Genomic DNA, 6540 nt, shown 5'->3' with positions numbered 1-6540 from the left:
CCTCTTCTTGGATACTGTGAGGTGAGAGAGCCGCTCTGCTTTGCCCTCATGCCTTTTAATCACGATGTTTCTATTTTGTAAACCAAAACGCAATGGACCAACAATGATGTGAAACCACAGGAACAAATAAGCCATTCCTCCTTTAAGTGGGAAATGGACTAATGAACACATAAAAAAGATAATGTACCTTGTTAAATAGAGTTTATTCCAGAGATACAAGGATGGCTTAACACGCACAAATGGAAAGTCAAAATATATCACAACAGCAAAGGAGAGGATCGAAGTAATTTCATTAGTGGGTGCAGTAAAAGTATTCATTGAAGTTAAACATGCTTTTATGAAAAAAAAAGCCAGAAGAGATTAAGTGTAGGAGGAAGATACCTCACTACACAAAGGTCTAGATATGATAAAGCCACTGCTTCTGTGTGCTAAGTGAAAGAAGATGAAGGTGTTTCCTCTGAGATCTGAAAAAAAAAAAGATGTCCACATACATTTGCCTCTTATTTGGAACAGAAAAAGGAAATTTTGTAAGAAAATTCATCAGAAGAAAGGAATAAAATAATAATAAGATTTTCGATCAGAAAAGAGGGTGTCAGATCAACCTCTTTTGCGGGAAGATTTTATATACAGAGAAGACTGACTAAAATGTGTTGGAAGAGAAAAACTCAGTAGTCATAGGAAACACAAGCAACAAATAGAAACATTTTATATACCACGAACACACTAACAATTAAAAAAAATTCACCATAGCCCCTGATCAAATAATAAATAGGCTGGAGTGAAGCCCAGTGGCACAGCGCATGTCTGGCATTCTCAAAGCCATAGGTTCTGTCCCCACTTCTGGGGAGGGGAAGGACAAAAACAACAGCAGTAGCAGTAAAATTCATCCCAGTAAAATAGGTAGAAATGAGTGTAACTGAAGCAGTGAAACCCTCCACAACAAAAACTCTAGTGAAAGAATTACGGAGGAACCAAAACCCAGAGACATTCATATGGAAAACTGAATATTTAAAGCAGAAAAACAAAGGTAGATTCCTGCACATAGACATGGGGCAATCCATGACAGTGTGGAAAACCTATCAATGACCGTGCTTCCAAAGAGAAATGATTCCAGTCACGCCAGCATTCATGAACCACCAATAGTACTCCAGAGAGGGTGGTAGCTCAGGAGTCCCTCCCATCTTTGATCTTTGAGGAATCTGGTGCACATCCTACTCGGGCAATCCTATCTTGAAAGCTCAGATGTAAGAGCCCTTTCATGCCCAGAAGACACTCTCTCACACAAGCCCTCCACTGTCTCTGTCTCTTCAAACCATGATGGCGGCTCCTCTGTGGTGTTCTCAGAGTCTCGGAGTGAAGAGATCTAATGCAGACGTTAGTTAGGGCTGAGCACTCCGCCGTTAAGTGTGTTCTGCACTTTGACCGTTCGAGAGTGCATCTGTTGACTGTCATCCGATGCAAAGGAAGGTTCTCTGATGAACCTGAGAAAATAAAGATGAGTATTTAGAAGGCTGTTAGGTTGCAACCTCCATTTAACAAAGTGAGAGTGGTAGGTTCCTCCTGAGACTCCGTGACTTTCCGAGTCACCAGTTCCTGGCCTCCAGCTTATGAGAGTATGCATGCGTGCCCTTCTGTGGAGTGGGCATTGCATGTTAAGAGTGACTCCCTTAACATCCGTGCTACTGCTGCACCAGTGGCTTATCTTTTGAGGTCAGTAATGCTCCAAGTACTCACAGCTGGGTAAACTGCTCACGCCTTTTCTCCCTTGTTAGCCTGTAGGATGTATTCTGGCTCTAGGAAAGCTGGGGGGTGGGAGGGAAAGGAAGCTTCCAGCTTGACTTTTCAGTGTTCTGTTACACAAGTATGTGATGTCATCATCATTAGGGTCTTAAAAATAAAGGTCTGGTGGCTAACCCAAGATACACCCGATGAACAACTTTGAAGGAAGTACCAATACAGGGTAACGCCATTTAAAGTTTCAAGAGAGGCTATGTGTGTTACAGATGGCAGAGCTGGAGGAGTGGAACTGTCCAAGATTCTTGGAGCATAGATGCTCTACCATAATCTGGACCTGCTATTTGCTTTGCTGGGCTTCAGTCTTTCCTTGCTATTTTCACACGTGAACACTTACTTTGTTCCATTGTGCGTTCAAACTTTGGAACTTGGGTTTTTACTCTCTAGGCGTTTGCAATCAAGAATTTGTGTTGAGTCTCAGAAGAGACTTCGCACTTTTAAACAGGGTTGGAACCATTAAAGACTCAAGGACTTTTGCAGACAGACTAGCTGCATTTTGCATTATGAAATGAACAAGACTTCAGTGGTCGGACATTGAATCTTATGATTGAAGTGGTGTGTTTCAGTGGAGGGGTGGAGTTGTGATGACTAATCTTTATTATTAACTTGACTGGATTCCAATCACTTACAAGACATGTCCATGGGCATTGCTATGAGGGGGCTCCCAGTGAGGTTTAATTGAGATGAAGGTACAATCTGAATGTGCATGGCACCATGTCATGGTCTTGGGTCAAGATCAAATAAAATGAATACTGAAAGAAAAAACAAAACAAAACAAAACAAAAAGTCTCTCTATATAATATAATTAATATTTATAATATAAGATCAGGAAGCTTATAAAAATATCGCTTTCTATGTTGTCTCCTCACACCCCTCTTCCCCCTCACTGCTATCTTCCTCTGTTTACTTTCCCCCATTATTTCCCTTTCCTCCGTCACAACACTTACCATACCCCTTAGCTTCTTGTGATCCTAGTACCTTCATTTTAGCTTTCAGATTTCCATGTGTATTCTATGTTAAACCCTGAAACATAAAGATTCAAAGGTAGTTTCCACATATGAGAGAATACAGCATGTTTGGCTTTCTGGGCCAAACTCAAGTATAATTCTTCCCAGTTCTATCCACTTCCCTGCAAATTTCCTATTTCATTCTTTATAACTGTAAATCCACTCTGAATGTGCACCAGAAAATGTGGGTATTTTTAATAGTTCATGTTTTGTTCACACCCCATCATGGTTTTTCTTTGTTATAAGTTGGCTATTTTAAGTATACCTCACACTTTTTTTTTTAAAATAATTTTATTTGTAGTGCCACCTCAGTTTTTTCTGTCTTTTCTCCCTCATGAATTTTTTTCTTTAAAAAAAAAAAATACTGAGCTTGTATTTGGTAAGAGATTCTCCTCCTCATCCCACCTCCACTATTGTTATTATTATAGATTGTTTTATTATTTATCATTATAATAAAAAGTTTAAATAATTTTAAACTTCTGTTTATATTGGATATAATATATCTTCCTGTGTGGCAAATGGACAACCCCCCTACCCACCAACTCTTAAGAGTTAATTTCTTAGTGTGCAGAGTATACAAATTTAGTCCATCACACCTATAAAAGGTCAGCATTTTTATTTTTATGAAAGACAGTTTCTCCTTCCCTGACAAAACCACATGCAGCAGTCTACTTTACAGTAACTCCAAGCCGGTGGGCAGAGGCTTTCTAGCTGTCTGTACCCATCCAGTGGGCCTTTAATTATCCTGTCTTTATGAACAGGGTTTCTGTATTTCTCTCCCAAGATCATATTTCCACGTCCCAGTCTGGTATCAATCATAACTATAGCCCATAGCCTTACATCATACCTAGCTGTAACGCCTCTAGGGGGCTGAGCTTCCCACACAAGTGCTGGTCTATCTTAGAACTCACCTGCATCCCTGATCTGAAGGACTTTCCCCCAGTCTATCTGTGCACTTGGAAATATTTTCCGGTCTCTTTATTGTGACATGTGGGATTTTCTTGCATCTGTAGGTCACTGCCTTTCAATCTGCCAACACTGGAACACACTGTTTAAAGAAAAGCAGAGTCATATGAAAATATTTTATCAAAACATAGCATTTTATGGTTTACTCATTTCTGATTCACTTTTCTTTGGTTATTTGCTTAAACTGCCTTTGTTCGCTCAAAGCAACTACTTTTTTTTCCAGGACACGTGGTAGGAAAGACGTATTTACTATCATTGGACATACAAAGGTTTTAACTGAGAGGACGGTTCTGTCACGCGGCATTTTGTGAATGGAGGAGGGAATATATTTCACATTTGTATTTATTTTCTTGTCTTTGTGCTGGAGTTTGAAACTCCCCTCAAGAAACGTTGAGTCTGAGAGCCATTCCCAGCTCAGGACATTGGTTCTAGATACATGGCTCCATTCAGACTGAACATTTTTCCTCTATTTCTCAAACCATCAATTCCATCTGTACTACAGTCCTCGTAGGTGAGGAAGAAATATGTCTTTACAACTGTCACACGGATAGACGAATGTGTCCTCAGCAACTCTGTAAGTACAACGGCAAAAGAAGTTAATTATTGCCAGAGAAATGCAACTAAAACAATCTTTCAGCAGGCTGAGTTCTTTAAACACTGACCATTTATTCTAGCACCAATGAGGTTCAGGTTAGCCCGGCTGTGTTCAGGGGAGCGCACTCATGTGTCTATATGATGAGGATTCAGTCATCGAGATTGGGCCCAGACAAGGAAGCCTGGCTGGGCTATCAGCGTCTCAGGGAAGTGAGGGCTCAGCCAATCTATGCTGTTTTAGGGACCGGAAGAAGTGAAGAGAGCCAACCAAATGCTTAAGGGCTCAGCCAATCTATGCTGTTTTAGGGACCGGAAGAAGTGAAGAGAGCCAACCAAATGCTTGGATGTTTCAAGTGTGCCCTGTGTCGGCTGACAGCCCATTGGTGAAAACAAATCACATGGTTAGTCTCAACGTTACTAAGACGAGGAGTATCTGGCTTTTATGGAAGCTTCTGAAGCATCATTCAAAGTGTATTCCGTGTAGAAAAATCATAAAGTATATTTAGTCTGGTTTCCCCCCAAAAAAACTTCCTCTGGATAAGTCCTACAAATTTCTTGTCATAGTTTCAGGAAATTCTGAAATGTTCCATCTTCTAAAAATGCATGTTGTCATCTGTTATAATTGTGAATGTCTACTATTTTCTGAGTATTTACTGTGTGTCAAATAATTCATAACGCTGCAAAATAAACCCCAATCGCATTTCAGCATAAAAGTTATCATTTTAATTTTAATTTTTCAAATAAAAGAGTAGCTCAGGTGGGCAGAAAGGGGATCTCTGTGTCTCTGTCTATTCGTCAAACCTTTTTTTGGTCTCTTTTTTCCTTCCATATATTCATATCGCACTATTCCAATGGTCTAGCCTTTGTTTTTTTTTATCATATTCTATCTTATTTCATTTTATTGTTATCACTTAGAAGCCTGTTTGTTTTCTAGTGAGAGACAGAGAGGGGTGGATCTTGGTGGGAGGGAAAATGGAGAGGAATTCAAAAGAGCAGGGGGAGGGGGAAACTGTAATCAGGATATATTATTTGAGAAAAGTATGTATCTTCAATAAAAGAAAAAAAACCACAGAAAGTGTTAATAACTGGCTCTAGGTCAAGCGACTAATAAATGCTAGTATATACGTTAAAACTCCATTGTCTGTGAGTCTCACGTCCATGCTTTGAATCCCTGCCATATTCACCAGTAAATCCCAACCAAACCTGCTGGAAAGAGTCAAGTTTTGAATTCTGAACTTGGGGTTTCTGAACGATTAAAGCAGACTCTGTGAAGGTGTTTCACCAATGTCTGTCATTGGTTAGACTGAACAACTACTGACGTTTGCATGTCTTTCTAAAGCAACTGACTAGCTGATTCATGTTGTTTTTACCAATACTGCTATCTTGTTGTATAGTTTTCTAATTATATTTGTCCTGTGAAGTCTGGCTTGCACTTCTCAAATATAAATCTATTTTCTTTCAAGGTGTCTCTGACACTCAGTTCTTCATACGTTTCCAAAATGTCAAAAACGCATTTCTAACTTTTTCAAAGTAATTTTTAGAAACATCGCAAAGCATGTGTTTTCAACATTTTCTTCATTGGATCTATCTCCAGTGAACACATGTGCCTGATAATTTACAACCCCAGGAAAAATCCAAGCGCAAAATTGTCAGTAGGACTGTCTCTGTATTTACCACTTTAAAATAGTGGATATTTTAATAGTTGATAGTTGTTGGGTTTATGGTGAAAGAAGAGTAGAGATGTATAAAATGATGATGGGTTAGAAATATAATTACCCAGCAGGAAGTCTAGCTAGTTTGGCTCTGTGACTGGTTTTGTCTCCAACTACCTTCCTCTCAGGAAGGCCACACAGTCCTTCAGAGAACTAACAGGGCACAGTCTCCCCTACACCAAGGCCAAGCTGATCACTTTGAACCTTCTGTTGTTTTCCACTATTATTTTTGATATAGGAATTTTTCTAGTGATAGCTTATCTCTTTATTTTTTCTGTTGAGAAGAAAGATTGATGGATGTGTAGAGTCTGTCATGAGTTTTCATATGGGTGGGGGCTTCTCATATTAAACATGATCTAATGATTAGACATTGATTTCAGATGTAGATTTTTGAGAACAGTCTGAGAATGTGCATTGGCCTAGAAATGAAGTCATACAGTTACGTGTGTGAGCCTTCTCTCAATGCC

The 6540-nt window shown here is 39.4% G+C and overlaps 1 long non-coding RNA gene across 4 annotated transcripts; it reads right to left on the bottom strand.

The window, feature by feature from the left end:
- Positions 1 to 182: 182 nt before the first annotated feature.
- On the bottom strand, positions 183 to 4572 carry LOC102550758 (uncharacterized). 4 transcript variants are annotated; one of them, XR_005494253.2, is made up of 6 exons: positions 4430 to 4572; positions 4033 to 4339; positions 3713 to 3849; positions 2742 to 2817; positions 2424 to 2546; positions 183 to 1481 (listed from the first exon to the last, which is right to left on the bottom strand). It is a non-coding gene; the product is annotated as an uncharacterized LOC102550758 (long non-coding RNA). The 4 variants fall into 4 exon arrangements; XR_005494252.2 differs by lacking the exon at positions 2424 to 2546; XR_005494254.2 differs by lacking the exon at positions 2424 to 2546 and having other exon boundaries at positions 2747 to 2817.
- Positions 4573 to 6540: the final 1968 nt, after the last annotated feature.

This window comes from Rattus norvegicus, chromosome 15 (genome assembly GCF_036323735.1).
Source record: "Rattus norvegicus strain BN/NHsdMcwi chromosome 15, GRCr8, whole genome shotgun sequence".
NCBI classification, from domain to species: domain Eukaryota; kingdom Metazoa; phylum Chordata; class Mammalia; order Rodentia; family Muridae; genus Rattus; species Rattus norvegicus.
The sequence above is the reverse complement of the archived record's forward strand: the minus strand, read 5'-3'. Positions and strand labels throughout refer to the sequence as shown.